Here is a 16,873-nt window from a genome sequence, read left to right on the forward strand (position 1 = left end):
GTGTCCACACAGTGAACTTCTACATAAATATTTTCTGAGTTTTTATGCAAAATGAAGAATTGCTAAACACAGAAGATACACCCAACAATAAAGATGCTGCTGCTTGTTCACATTTTACATCACTTATGATCTTCTCCCACACAGTCATGCCTATTTCCACGGAATGATGACAATATCTATCAGGAAAGCTTCTATGAACCCAAAGTGCCTGGGACGGATGATACAGAGGGGACAGCAGGGCATCTGTTTAGAGAAATAGGATGAAGCATCTTTTCCATGAGTGGTGATCATGGAAAGTCCTGTTGATTGAAAGATTTCTCACATGTTCCCTTAAACTATTAAGCTCTTGAGTCACAAAGGCATTCCACCTAACTTCCTTTTCTGAGACTTCTTTCTTATTCCATTAAAGAAAAAAAATGAATGAATCTGCTGGATATTATATTCCAGTGTTTTTTTTTTTATGTATCAGTTATTTTATTAGGTTTATGTAAGAAATTTAGAACACCAATTTGTGAGAATAAACTCCATTTGGGAGACAAAATGCAGAGCAGAGATGGCCCTGGAGCTGAGAAACACCTTTGGTTTTTGGCAGAATTTTCGAGTCCACGGCCTTCTGATTAGCCTGGAGCTGCTCGGTAAACTCTTATTTCTCCTTCTCTGTGGGGATCTTGTCTTCCTGGTGCCTGAGCTTAAGAAGTTTCTTCTTCTTTGAAGTAAGCATGAGTGAGATGCTTTGGGCTTTTCACACCACTGATGAAGGTGGTGATGACAAATTTCTGGTGTGTTCTTTGCAGAGAAACTAGATTGAAGATCAGAGGTCCAGTCACAAGCAGCAGGTCACTATCCAGTTTCTTCAGGAAAATCACTCTCATTGCTGTAAGGATGGTCAAAATGGTCACAAGAGTGATGCTAACTCAGAATTTTCTCTCATGCTGACTGAAGAGATTTTTGTTAGCTGTGGCCCAATAGCTTTCCAGGAACATCTTCAGGAGGATAACGTTTAGGTGTTTTGTGAAGTTTAATTACTCAAGTTCCATCATTCTTGTTATTACCAACTGGGAAGAGTACCTATGACTTTTATATATAGCTTAAGAAAGAGAGTGAGAATTTACATAATTTAAATAACATGCCTAACTCTACCATGACATTGTATGGCATAAAACTTTGAAGAATTTCTGTGCTGTGCTATGCTTAGTCACTCAGTTGAATCCTGTGAAACTCGACACCTCTGAATACTAACCACTCTTTTAGATGATCCAGGGGTGGCTGCAGGATATGAAATTTTCTATTAAAAACAACTTCAGTGAAACAAGGTAAGTCAACAGTAAAGGTGAGTGTAAAGTTTTGAGAGTTGATTCATTAATGTGCTGTGCTTAGTTGCTCAGTCATGTCCAACTCTTTTCGACCCCATAGACTGCAGCCCACCAGGCTCCTTCATCCCCGGAGATTCTCCAGGCAAGAATACTGGAGTGTGTCGCCATGCCCTTTTCCAGGGGATCTTCCCAACCCAGGGATAGAACCCATGTCTCCTGCCTTACAGTCAGATTCTTTACTGTCTGAGTCACCAGGGCTCAGATCACAAGTCATCAAAGAACTTCTAGTTTGAGTTTGGAAAAAAAAAAAAAGATACATGGGACAGAAAGAAGGAAAAACAACAATAGAACTCGCTTCCCCCCAAAGCAGAGATTCCTGCTGAAAATTGCTAACCATTATTCTCAATCTCATCAACTAATATTTACTTTATTTCACAGTTTACACAGTGTATTTTGGATCGCACAAAATAAGCCTGTACATTAACAGGGAAGTTGGCAAACATTTTGTTCTTATGATGATAATGTTAAATCAGACAGGTTAAGTTTGTTGGCCAAGGTCAAATAACCAGTAAATGGCAGATTAGACTCGCACCAATACTTCCTAACAGTTAAAATTACACTGAGATGATAAGAACTGAGTAATGGTTGAATGACTTGCCACAAGAGGGAATCCTTTTAATTTAGTGCCACTTTTATGAAATAATTGTAGCACAGGGGGAATAAAAAGCAAGGCAGAATGAGACAAACTTTCTAGAGACAGAATCCATTTCAAAAGAAAGATAAAAAGATTTCAGCAGCTACTTGTACAGTACTAGTCAAAACAAAAGCACTTTTCCAACATCTCTCACTCTCATTCCTCTGCAAAGTACTGGTATGAGGTGACAGAGAAACTTGAACAAAAAGTCTTCAATATGGATTGGTTCAATGAATGAGGGATTAAAAACCTCAAAAGAAAGAGGAAATGACTAATAATTAAAGAATTTCAATGATTTATTGGGAATCATTCCTCTAATCAGAGTAGCAAATGAATTGTCCAATGTATGGGTAGATAAAGGGTAATTTTAGGTTGCTAAATAGTCCAGGACTGCAAATAGCCAAGTTAACCCATTTCCTTGAACTCATTCATTTATTCATTACATTTCTAGCTAACTGAATAATTATCATCTGGAGAGCTTATAAAAATAAATATTCCAGGCTTCCCTGGTGGCTCAGTGGTAAAGAATCCACCTGTCAATGTAGGAGACAGGGGTTTGACCCCTGATCGGGAAGATCCCACATGCCAAGGAGCAACTAAGCCTGTGGGTCACAACTATTGAGCCTGTGCTCTAGAGCCTGGGAGTCGCAACTACTGAGTTCATTTGCTGCAACTATTGAAGCACGTGTGCCCCAGAGCCCATGCTTTGCAACAAAAGAAGAAGCCACCATAATGAGAAGCCCCAGATGCTGTTACAACCTAGAGGGCTGGGATGGGGTGGGAGGTGGGAGGGAGGCAGAAGAAGAAGGGGACATATGCATATCTATGGCTGATCCAAGCTGATTTTTGGCAGAAACCAACACAATATTGTAACTATCCTTCAATTAAAAATAAATAAAGAAAAAAGTGGAGTGAGATCCAATAATCCACATTTTTAAGTTAGCACTTGAGATGATTGTGATGTGCTGCTATATTTGGCAACCACTTGACTCCACAGTACAATACTTGTACAGAAGTTACAGGACATTTCCAAATAATTTATTTTTGATAAAGCATTATTCAATTACTGTGACATTTCTGGGAGTTGTGGGAGTTAGAGGAACACTAAGTATCTGTCCATCTTGTGTCCCACATCCACTTCCCCATGCGGACATAACTAAATACAGTTACCCCTGTGTCTGAATTCTCTATTCATTTCCACATCCTATCTATCCTGGACACTCTCTGTTTCCATAGAAAGCCCATCAACATTGTGGCCTTACAGCTTCTGGATCTCCTCAGTATCAACAACTTCCATCATTATTCCACTGCTCTATAGACATTTGTGCTGCCTGGAATGGAAATAAACAACCCCAAAATTTCTTTCAGCAGCTCAGTGTGAACCCCACCCTTCACAACCCTTTGAGCCTAGGGACTTTAGCCTCCAGCACCAAAGGAGTCTGTAGTCAACCTTCATGCAAAGGCTCCAAGGTCCCTAATAACATAATGTCCAGGTTTGTACTCTGTTCTAATCTGTACTAGACTCAATGGAAAATGGCTTTCACAGCTAGAAGCACCACACTGATATGCAAATATCTATTGGGAGCAACACTGTAAACTATTATTAATGAGGCTAGCATTTTAGGATGGAAGAAACATTATTAGAAATCCATTATTCTGAGTCCTGGCTCTCTCAGGATTCTGATTCAGTAATTCTAGAATAGGATCCAGGAATCTACATTTTTATATTGGCTTGGCCAAAAAGTTTGTTCAGGTTTTTTTCTGTACAACGTTACGGAAAAACCCAAAGGAACTTTTCTGCCAATCCAATACATTGTACACTGATCACATTCAAAGAAATCTTAACCTGAAGATTTAAATGCTGATAATCTAGAGTAGATACTACAGATAAAAGAAATACCTGATGGTTTGACAAATAAACAGGAGAAAGTTTGACAGATATCCTTTGAATAATAGGTTTTGAAAGAAGTACCTAACTAGAGAGACTATAGGGAATAAAGTGAAGGACTTGAAAGAAGGCAGCTCACAATAGAAAAGAAGAGAAGGGGAATAAAGCAAACCTTAGTCTTCATCTAACAAGGCTCCTCACCACTGACTTTGCTTTTGGGCGGGATTGCATGGAGATGGAGTTTTGGAAAACCGTCTCTCCCAACTACAGATTAGTCTCTTTCCTACACAGAGATGGACCAGGAGAGAAGGAAAGATGTCATAATATTCTCATGGAATGATACAAAGAACTCTGGCCAATATGCGAAGAACTAAGAGATAAAGCAGAACTCAAACAAGATTTTCAATACAAAAGACCAAAGCTAGAAACTTCCACGTGTGTCCTTGCTATCTCTAGGTACTGAGAGAATTACGAACGCTTTCTCTGCCCCACTGTTATTATTCACAATAATTCCCAGAAGTACTCTCATGTACCAAAGGGATCATATTCAGAAGTAGAAAATGATTCAGTAATTTCATTTTAAGTCTTTTCCAAAAGTCTATTCAATTCCTGGACTCTTTGTACTTGCAAAAACTGAATTTGCCTACCAGATAAAATGTTTTTTCTTAGTTCTCTAGAGTATTAGTTACTTCCCAATCAGAAGACAGAAACTACACAGTATTTGAAAGATGGAAAATTTAGTATAAAGAAATAGCAACAGAAGACTGAAGTAATAGGGAATTGATTAAAGGTCAGGGGGTGAGTATGTGGACTCTAAGGGATACTCAAGTGCTACCAAGGGAGAGTACTCAAGGAAAGTACAAACTTGGAGGGAAAGAATCCTTCCCCAAAGCCAGGACTCAGATCTCACTACAGAGGGTACCGTTGAATCCCACTGGCTGTTGGAAAAGTTGGCTGGGTTATTCCAACCCAAAGAGGGTAGCTGAGAAGCTACAAGTTTAGGTTATTACTGACTCACTGGAAAGCCAGTTTGGGTTCTATCTGGACTCATAGAAAGTCACCTGGAAGTAGCAGGGCTGTGAGAAAGGGTTACTGATGATTCACTGGGAAACAAGCTGGCAAATCCATAGCACTTGCTAGCTGCCCCTAGGAGTGCTATCGAACTTACTGCTGGAAACCACCCAAGATGGGGTTGGTGTGGAGGGAGGTTGGGGAGGTGCCACTTGCTGTTTGATGCTAGAACACCACTGAAAAAAGCCATTTCACTCGTCAGGAGTTTGACTAAATAAGTACACCTGGTTCCAAATAGGAAAAGGAGTACGTCAAGGCTGTATATCGTCACCCTGCTTATTTAACTTATATGCAGAGTACATCACGAGAAATGCTGGACTGGAAGAAACACAAGCTGAAATCAGGATTGCCAGGAGAAATATCAATAACCTCAGATATGCAGATGTCACCACCCTTATGGCAGAAAGTGAAGAGGAACTAAAAAGCCTCTTGATGAAGGTAAAAGAGGAGAGTGAAAAAGTTGGCTTAAAACTCAACATTCAGAAAACGAAGATCATGGCATCTTGTCCCATCACTTCATGGGAAATAGATGGGGAAACAGCGGAAACAGTGTCAGACTTTATTTTTTTGGGCTCCAAAATCACTGCAGATGGTGACTGCAGCCATGAAATTAAAAGACGCTTACTCCTTGGAAGGAAAGTTATGACCAACCTAGACAGCATATTCAAAAGCAGAGACATTACTTTGCCAACAAAGGTCCGTCTAGTCAAGGCTATGGTTTTTCCTGTGGTCATGTATGGATGTGAGAGTTGGACTGTGAAGAAAGTTGAGCACCGAAGAATTGATGCTTTTGAACTGTGGTGTTGGAGAAGACTCTTGCGAGTCCCTTGGACTGCAAGGAGATCCAACCAGTCCATTCTGAAGGAGATCAGCTCTGGGATTTCTTTGGAAGGAATGATGCTAAAGCTGAAACTCCAGTACTTTGGCCACCTCATGTGAAGAGTTGACTCATTGGAAAAGACTCTGATGCTGGGAGGGATTGGGGGCAGGAGGAGAAGGGGATGACAGAGGATGAGATGGCTGGAGGGCATCACTGACTCGATGGACGTGAGTCTGAGTGAACTCTGGGAGTTGGTGATGGACAGGGAGGCCTGGTGTGCTGTGATTCATGGGGTTGCAAAGAGTCGGACACAACTGAGCGACTGAATTGAACTGAACCTGGAAGAAGGCCACTCTCTCCTCTACTGTCCCCCCAACACTTTGTATTTCAGTGTTCAACCAGGCCCACTTTTATCACAGAGTAGAAGGAAAAAAAGGGCGAATTTGGAGCTGAGGGGCAATAAACATAACTGGCCTATGTGCCTATTAACTAAATAAAAATTTTTCTTTTCTAAAGGATATTTTTCAAATATATTAATATATTTATGGTGTGTGTATATACATATATATATCCCTGGAGAAGGGAATGGCTATCCATATTCAACATATGGAAAAATATCATTTTCTTGAGAACTAAGTAAAGAAAATGTTATCTGATTCAGTAAAGGACAACTTTTGTACTTTCCTCAGTGTGTTCCAGTTTTTAATCTAGCAAATACTGCACTATCAGAAAACAAGTAGCTCCTATTAGTGACCATCTATGCCTGAGCCCCATCCAAATGTAGAATATCTAGAAGTGGGATCCAGGTATGGGCTTTTTTTTTTTTTTTTTAAAGCTTCCAGGTGATTATATGTTGTTTAGAACCAGTACTCATCGGTTTATGCCAGAAATGTAGAAATCAACCCAACACCTTTATTTCCTCATCCACTGCCCTCAGCTAATACATCACTGAAAACCATATGGTTTATTAATCTCTCCACATTATACCCACAATACTGCTGCCTCCTAGTCCAGGTCCCCATCATCCCTTACATGGATTAATGCAACAGTCTCCTTGTGGCCTTCATCCTCTCTTGTCCATCTCCAAGCAATTCTACTAAGAAATGGATTTTGCCTGTAGTGTCCCTGCCACTTCAGACTCTTCCTTTACTTTTTCACCTTGCTTATTCCTATTTATCATATCAAGTTCTAGTTCAAAAAATACTTTTTTTTCTCTAGAAAACCTCCCCAAATCCTTAGAGATTCATTTAGCCCTGCTCCTTTATTCATTACTATAGTATCTTAAATGATTAACTTATTGCATTATCATAATGAGTCAAATAATAATTTATGTAATTATTTGGTTGATTTTGACTTACTAGACTTGAAGGGTAAAACTGATGAGAATAATAATGATAAACATGGAGAAAGAAAAAAGGTTCCAAGCATCTGGATCTATGCTTTTACATATAAATCATAATGAGAGCTAACAATGAACATTTAGTGTATTTAATTAGCACACTATCTACAATACCCCTTTTAAGTCTCACAACAGTTTTAACAGTGCATGTATTCACTCATTCATCCAACAATCTGCAAAGTGCTACATGTGCAAAAATTTAGGACCACATTTTTTAAAATGTGCTAAGAGAATGTGGAACACAAGTTGACCAGGACACTTACTTAAAATGCAGATTTGGCTGCTTTATCTTGGAAATACTTCATTAGGCTCAGTGAAGATAGGGCCTGGGTATCCATGTCGTTAATAAGTTCCACAGGTAATTAGTATTCAGCTTAAGTTTAATGAAGCCCTGTTCTAGGAAAAGATTAAAACAAAGATGTTATACCATCCAGATTGAGGGCAGGAGAAGTGGGCGATAGAGGATGAGACAATTGACCCAATGGACATGAATTTGAGCAAAGTCCAGGAGATAATGAAAGACAGAGAAGCCTGATGCGTGCTGAAGTCCATGGGGTCGCAAAGAGTCAGACACGACTTGGCAACTGAACAACAGCAACATGCCGTCTATATAGAGATACTTGGACCCCCTTCCTATACCTACTGATTCCTATACCTACAGTTTCTATTGGGTTGAGCCTAGCAAGTGAATTATTTTAAATTCTACAAATGATTATGAAACTAGACAACTCTGAATACTAACCACTCTTTTAAATGGTCCAGGGGTGGCTGCAGGATATGTAATTTTGTATTAAAAACAACTTCAGTGAAACAAGATAAAGCAATAGTAAAGGTGAGTTAAAATTTTGAGAGTTGATTCATTAATGTGCTGTGCTTAGTTGCTCAGTCATGTCCTACTCTTTGCATCCCCATGGACTGTAGCCCACCAGGCTTCTTTGTCCATGGGGATTATTCAGGCAAGAATACTTGAGTGAGTTGCCATACCCTCTTCCAGAGGATCTTCCCAACCCAGGGATCAAACCCAGGTCTCCTGCATTGCAGGCCAATTCTTTACCATCTGAGCCACTGGGGAAGCCCCAACTGCTTTGTTTTCTCAAAAGCTTGAAAAATACTCCCTAGTCTACCACAGAGAATACCAGTTTTAAACAAGTTATGAATCAGTGAATACTGCAATGCCATCATCACCCTTACATTATGCACAAAGAGATGTGATACTGCCCAAGATAAACATTGTTCAAGAAGATTGATGTGGCCATTGTGGCCAAGGAAACATGGGACTCTTTGTAAGAGAGAATGTGGCTAAAACCTTAAGATACTAGATGGTTTCTTGGAACTGTGTCTATTTGCAATGGAAACCTGCCTAGTTACAGATATTTTTGAAGAAAATTTAATCTCCCACAGTCTAGAGTAGAAATACTAAAGAGAAAAGGGGAAGTGAACTTATTTATTTATTCATTTACTAAACAATTTACACAGTGCTATATGCTTTGGCCACCTCATGAAAAGAGCTGACTCATTAGAAAAGACTCTGATGCTGGGAGGGATTGGGGGCAGGAGGAGAAGGGGACAACAGAGGATAAGATGGCTGGATGGCATCACCGACTCGATTGACATGAGTTTGAGTGAACTCTTGGGAGTTGGTGATGGACAGGGAGGCCTGGCGTGCTGCGAGTCATGGAGTCGCAAAGAGTCGGACACGACTGAGCGACTGAACTGAACTGAACTGATATGCACAAAAGAATTAGGGCCACATTTCTCAAAGTGTGGTATGAGATTCTGACACACAAATTCACCAGGATCAAAGAGAAGTTTAAACTAATGAAAATGAACCAAAAAATGTATTTTCAAAGTGAAGATGAAAATACATGAAAAATAATAAATAAACTTCTGAAATTTATCTGGAGTCTTTTTTGTTTGTTTGTTTGAATTAATAATAATCACAGCTAACATTTAACATTTACTAAATATACTGAGGACTTTAACATACATAATCTCATTGAAGCTTCATAACAATTCCATGAGATAAATGCTATTATTTTTCATGCATTCATTCATTCAACAAATGTTCAAAATATATAGACCACAACCACTCTGGTCAACATTGTCTAATGAATGGGAATGGAACTATGAAAAAATAGGTAAGTTCCCTGCTGCTGTAAAGACAAATAAAATATTCTTATTCAATAAATGTGCAAACTGAAGGCTCTGGGCACTGAGATTTAAACAGCTTATACAATAGTCTCAAGTTCAGAAGCAATAAGATGTAGAACCACAATCTGAACAACTAACAAGTTAATTGCAGAGCCACTGTGCCTTATATGTACAAGTACCAAAACTAATTTAGGTCTAACTATGTGAAATTGCCATATTTATAGAGGAAAACATAAAATTTTGACTACTGCATATGCATCAATTTATACTCATATATACCTTTTCCGTACTTCTTAGTTCTTTTTTTCATTCTCAATAACTCTTCCTTCAGAGTTGTTTATGGTTGTTGATGACTCACACTGCAAATTGAGAACTAAACCTGATTTAAGGAAATTTACATTACTAGAAATTTAACAGGCCAGAGGGCACTGCAGTTTGATGATGACTTGGTCTTTTGAATTGTGAAATGTGGTCTGCTGTAGCCAACTAAGGGAATGGAGAGAGCCTCAAACCATTTAAAAGCAGTAAATGACTGTGTAGAAAAGACTTATTTACTGCTGGCTATTTTGCCTCATTCTCAACACAATATAGGTCAAATGATACCATATAGACTAAGATAAAGACCAATTCATGACAGGTTTCTTGTACATGCTTGAAGTTTTTTGGCTTTCTTTATGTTTTTAATGAGCATAGTCGACAACACTAAGTCAAGATATTTGGGACATTTAACACAGTTCAGTATCAGGGATAACAAGGCAATATTGTTCTCTGAATTAGAAATAAAATTATGTGTTTTATGGGTCAAAATAACCTGTTCAGAGAATTCTAAAACATTTTAAAGGCCATTGTCTTCTAACAACTCAAAGAGTCCTCTAAATAAACATAATTATGTAAAAATACACATATAAACATTTACATTTCTCTTCAAATATTTATCTTTCCAGTTGAAGGTTTCTCAATCTTGTCACTATTAACATATTGGGTCAGGAAATTCTTTGCTGTGTGTGTATCAGGGTGGGGAGCTAGTCTGTGTATTTTAGGACAATCACAATATCCTTGGACTCTGCCAGTAATACCCTCTCAGATATAATAATGAAAATAGTCTCCAGATATTGCTGATTATATCAGAGGGGCAAAATTGCCCCCATTAGACAACTACTACTCTTGACAGACATAGAAGTAGATAAACATAGGAGCATACTGTGATATGGAGACATGAATCTGTGTCTAGGTATGGAAATGGTGAAGACTGTCTTTGTGTGGGTCATAAGGTACAATGGTTAAGAATAGCCAGAATCACACTGTGAATAGCCAGAAGTTCACACTGTGAACCTAACTTCTACTACATATTGAGATCTTTCAAATGATGGTAACAATAGGATTTCAAACATTTATGAACATTTAGAAAGAAAAGCATTTAAAGCACTTGACATATTGCTTGCTGCTGCTGCTGCTGCTGCTAAGTAGCTTCAGTCGTGTCTGACTCTGTGCAACCCCATAGACGGCAGCCCACCAGGCTCTCCATCCCTGGGATTCTCCAGGCAAGAACACTGGAGTGGGTTGCCATTTCCTTCTCCAGTGCATCAAAGTGAAAAGTCAAAGTTAAGTTGCTCAGTTGTGTCCGACTCTTAGCGACCCCGTGGACTGCAGCCTAGCACTCAGTAAATACTCAGCAACTGTCAAGTCTTATTATCTTAGAAGATCCAGCTAATAACAACCCTTCTCTCTCTGTATTAAATATAGATACACACAAATATTTACAAGTATTTGCATATGCAGCTATACATGTATATCCATATATGTATAAATATGGCATAGGCAAAATATAACAATGGCCTGTACTAGTATGAGTTCTTGACTCTGTGCATATTGAGGGCACAGGCTCAGAAAGAGAGTGAGCCACACTATAATGCAAAACAGATGTTAGTTTGGTAGATAATTTTTTTGGCAGATTTAAAAAAGAGGAGCTAAGTTAGCTTTATCTGGCATGTTTCAAGAATAAGGTAATCAAATGTTCTAATTAATAGAGCGTTAGTGTAAAAAACCAAACATGGATTATCCATTTAAAAACATTTAAAATACTACAAAATCCATTTAACACTAAAACTTACTAATGTGATTAATTCATTTTTATTTCAACCATTATTTATAAATAACTTACTCTTTTCTTAGCTCTCTGCTAAGTACTGATTTATTTTTTGTTTAAATTTTAGGAACTTATAATTCTTTAAGACAGTACTTATAAATATTTTTTTTTCCATTCAGAGGTGTGACAGATGTAAGAGTTTATACTAACTCCATATCATGATCTGAAGGTGTTTTGGAAAGTAATATTATTATTGACAATCATTGGTTTCCATTGTATTTGCCACTTTCTCATATAAATTTAAAACACAGAGTGTCACATAAGATATCTACCCTACTTCTCCACAAATTGAACTCTTAAGTCAAAAACTAAGAGGCTTTTTTGTAAATTTAAATGGTTTTCTTTCCTATCACTATAGGAATTTAGAAAATATCTAATTCTTCTCTTACATATCCTCAATAAAAATGAATTATGCCTCAGCATCTAGTAAGAGAGGCATTTATCTGTCAACAAAGTATCATATCTATGTCAATTGAGATGCTGAAAAATTCTTCCTTATATTAAAGCAAAGCCTTTGTTGTTCAGTTGCTAAGTTGCAAAATCATGTCTGACTCCTTACAACTTCATGGGTTGCAGCACACCAGGCTCCTCTGTCCTCCACTATCTCCTGGAATTTGCTCTAGTTCATGTTCATTGAGTCGGAGATGAAAGCCTACCTCAAAGTTGTACACAATATGTTTATCTGATCACTACAAGCCACAGAACATAATTTGAATTTTTCCATATAGCAATCCTATATACACTTGACAACAACTCTTACATCTTCTTACATATACTATATATATACATATACATACATACTTATACAAATATACACACACATAAAGAGTATATACATGTATATATATACATGTATGTATGCATATAAATTCATATGTGTGTTTATTTATATGTGTATGTATATGTATATATCTATACACACACAGAAACAGAAGCAAGAGAAAGTTATAAATAGGGCAAAACATAAACAATTTGTAAATTTTGGACTACTATTACAATACTTGGAAGTGTGAAACAATATCTAAATTAAAAGTTTTATAAAAGTATTGTCATATGGGAAAATCCAAACTATTGTCTACTCTCAAAAAATCAAATTTTCTTATACCAAGGACTTACTATGCTATATTCATTATTTGGTAGCTACAAGAATGTGCATAAAACATACAGTCATAAGGCTAAGAACTTTAAACTTACAAATACGCAACAATGAGTTATTTATAGTGATAGTTCTATCAATGGCATTCTCTTCCCAACATTTTACTTCAAAGGGAAAAACATCTAAAGAAATGGTACTCTAGCGCACAGGGAATTTTTAGTTGAATAATTTTGTTTACACAGATACTTAGGAATGTGCCTATTTATCTGCCAAATGAATACAAAACATACAGCATTTATCAGTTTCAAGAACTCTAAACCAGATCTGTGAGAAAATATTTCATTTTTAAACCTGAAACAAGAAGAAATTCAGCTAATGTGGGGTCAAAACTACACTTGCTGTATGTCTCTTAAGCCTCTGACAAATTAGAAAATGCATTTGTACTTTTGTTTTTGGCTAGGTCATACTGTATATAGTGGTTTCATTTTTCTTCTGTGGTGTGTTATTCTTCCTTGTTTCCATTTCTGGTTTTTAAATGAAAACTCACAATCCTGCTGAGAACCCTTGCTTTCATACTGTTTTTGAAACCAGACTTCCACGATGAAGCCACAAACAACTCAGCAATAATGCACATTAAAGCAACATGCTATTTTTAATTCATATTTTGGGGATTTGGCAAAGAAACCATAATAACTTGACAAGTTAGAGGCAGCCTAGCAGACAAAATCTAAACATACATATGAACTCAGATTGCTCATCATCTCCCTACTCACTGATTATTAACTTTCTTTATCCCTTCCTTCCTTCCATCCTTTTTTTCTTCTTTTTTTCTTTCTTGAGTCTTTGAGGAAGTGGAAACTAAGATGTAGACCAAAGCTGGGCACTTCATGTCTCACAACCGTAGGGCGGAAGGAGAAAATAAATACTAGTCAACTCTACCACCAGGAACTTTGTCATCTGAAGTCATAAGCAGACTTTGGTAATGTGGAGCAGTTAGCCACCATCACAATTTCAAGAAAACCTTATGTATATCCACATACACCCAATTGGTTTAGAATTGGGCGAGTAACACCCCAGGTATTCCCCAGGTGGAAAGGGACACTCCCTTGGAAGGGGGTGAATTCCCAATGAATGTCCCCATTTCTGTTGGGGATCTCAGCTCACATTCCCTCCATGGGGAGCCCCATGGGTTTCTTAATTGCCTTCTTCAGGGTTGGGAACAAAATTGAGAACACTGCCAAGGTGGGGAAATCTAGAAAGCTCTTCATTGCTTAACAAAATAAAGGAGAAATTAAAGATTGAAAAATCTCTAGGATATTTTCATTTATAGCTTCTATCTCTTAACTCACACAAATGACAAGATTTAATTTGTGTTACACTGAAGAGACTCAGGAACTATCATCATGAAAATTTCACTGGATATCCTGTAAGTATAGCCCAGTGGTTATCTGTGTCTGTCTGCTGTTCTTTAGATATATCTTCAGAAGTTGGTACTTTATTGATTGTACACATTTATAATAAGGAAGCATTTACATAGTAACAAGCTAGAAAAATATATATACATATATTTCCTCATACCATCACCACAGAAAGTTTAACTGTTTTGTTTGTCGTACTGTTTTTTAATTCAAACATAGTCTCTTTCAGGATACAATGGAGAAAAGGTAGTCTTTTCAACAACTGATGTTGGAACAGCTAACTGTACATCCATACACAAAGACACACAAACACACACAAATGAATCTAGATACAGATCTTACACCCTTCACAAAAATTAACTCAAAATGGATTATAAACCTAAATGTAAAACACAAAGCTACAAAACTCCTTAGAGATATCATAACAGAAAATCTAGATAATCTTGGGTTTGATGATGACTTTTTAGACATACACAAAGGCATGATTCATGAAGAAAGAATTGATAAGCTGAACTTCATAAAAATTCAAATTTTATGCTATGCAAAAGACAGGTTAACAGGATGAAAAAACCAATCAAATGCTGGGGAAAAATGTTTACAAAAAACCCATGTAAGTTATCTATATCTGCAAAAAATAAGCCATCCTAAAAGTTAGTTACACAACTATGATATTTTATTTCTTTCAATTCTATGGGTTGATTTTCTGCTCCACTTAGTTTTGACTGGGATCATTCATGTAGCTACATTCAGCTGGCAATTCAGTTAGGGCTAGCACATCCAAGATGTCTTCGTTTACATCTTCATAGTTGCCGCTGGCTTCAGCTAAGACACCTCCTTTTCTCTTCTGTTTGGCCTTTATCCTCAAGGGCCTCTTTCCACATCCCTTTCACATAGAGTATCTTCAACTTCTCTAGATGTTGATTGTCTTCTAAATGAATGAAAAAGAATCCACAAGTTCTCTTAAGTACTGGGCTTAAAAGTTGCATCCTATTGGCCAAAATAAATCAAAAGGCCAAAGTCAAGGAAAAAGTGTGTAGACTCTATCTTTTGATGTGTGAAGGGCCAAAGTCGCACTGCAAAAGAGTACACAGGAGCAGGGCCGCTGTGATCATGGTGAGAAACAATCTCCCACGAACATATAATGTGTTTCCACTGAACTTATTTTAAACTTAGATTGTTTCTGAAATTTTAAATATTTGCAAATTGTAATAAACAAGTGTCCTGTATAAGTTTCTTTACAGGTTGAAAATATAACTTAAAGTTCCAAGTTTTTTATCAAAGACTATATTATTAAATTACTAAAATCACACACAAAAAGATACATATTCCATTTGTGTTCCCCAAATAAATATCTTCTTGATAATTTTTCAAGTGCTTCCAGCAGGGAGTGGGTATGGATTACATGTCCTGAAAAACTAGGTGTTTAATACACTAATAATAATGACAATTGTATGTAAACAATTATAGTTCAGTATTTGCCTTGACTACAGAGAAGCAATGGTAACTTCATTGATAAGGTCATTTAAACATAATAATCATTCCTTTACTTGTTTCTTTTATTCTATATTCATGTTTTGTTAGTTATTTTTGCCCACTTATTTTCATTATAGTTTTCAGGATTTAAGAAATACATTGATTTTAAGTGGTTTTATGTTAATACCTAAAAAGAGAACTCAAGAATGATGGACAATAAAGTTACTGTCTTACAGATCAAGAAGCCAGAGCTGGGTAAGGTACCACATCTCACCCAAGGCTTTTCATCTTCAACACAAATATCAGGAAGGAAAGGGAGGTACTTACACTGTGAGTCTCAAAACCCAAACTAGTTTCATTCATATCACAGAGTAAAAGTTCTCAAAAGGACTCAGATTGGTAAATCTAAATCTAATGTATAGATAAAATCTTTTTTTTCCCCCAAGATTACAAATTTTTCTGCCCTCACTGATATGCATTTACTCAATCTTACTCTTGTAAACATATTCCTTTAAAAATAGCCAACAACTTTTTACCAAAAGATGTCTAAACACATGGTGGAGGAATCTTAGGGAAAATCCAGAGGTTGAAACCAATGTATTCCAAGAAAGGGACAGGAAATCAAATCACTAAATAAACTTATGTGTGTACTTGAAGTGCTGTTAGCTTTGTGCATGATTTGCTTATTGGTGATGTTATGGATTAAGGGCTCCAGTGCCCAAAACACAAAGCCAAATTGAAAGTAGGTGTTGGCAACAAAGTAAGGGTTTCAAGTGGACTACAGTCCATGGGGTCACAAAGAGCTGGACACGACTAGCACACACGTGTGGTTGTGAAGTCTTTATTTGCAGGGCGCCAAGCAAGAAGAATGCTCATGTTCGAAAGACTCAAACTCCCCAATGGCTTTCAGGCTATGGTTTTTAAAGACAGTGTTAGGGTAGAGGGTTGGAGGATATGTAACCAGCTCATGGACTTTCTTCTGGTTGGTGGTGAGGTAATGTGGTGATGTTCTGGGAACCTCAGCCTTCTGGTTCCAAGCACTCAGGGGTCTAAGCGCTTGTGGTCAGCATGTAATGACCATCTTCCATATGGGTGGAATCTTAGTTTCTACAGAACAGCTCAAAAATATTCATCAGATTGCCATCTATATCCCTTCAGGAGGAATTAGGAGTTCTGTGACTCTAGTGTTCTAATTATTAAGTGCTTGAGCCTGCTCTTTGGAACTCAAAGAAGGACTAGGAAGACTTATTTTTTTTGTCTCCAAACAAGGAATGTGGGACAGGAGGAGCTTTTATACCTGGGAAGACCTCACAATGTCTTGACTGGTTTTAGTACCACTCCCTTCTCCTTGTTAATCCTCAATCCAGAGGGGAACAGGCAAGACAGGACAGTGAATTAAGTTTT

The 16,873-nt window shown here is 37.4% G+C and overlaps 1 pseudogene; it reads right to left on the reverse strand.

The window, feature by feature from the left end:
- Nucleotides 1-496: 496 nt before the first annotated feature.
- Nucleotides 497-16,873, reverse strand: part of LOC104983345 — a 74,941-nt pseudogene continuing 58,564 nt past the window's right edge.

Source organism: Bison bison, unplaced genomic scaffold (assembly GCF_000754665.1).
Source record: "Bison bison bison isolate TAMUID 2011002044 unplaced genomic scaffold, Bison_UMD1.0 scf7180017862274, whole genome shotgun sequence".
Classification (NCBI taxonomy): domain Eukaryota; kingdom Metazoa; phylum Chordata; class Mammalia; order Artiodactyla; family Bovidae; genus Bison; species Bison bison.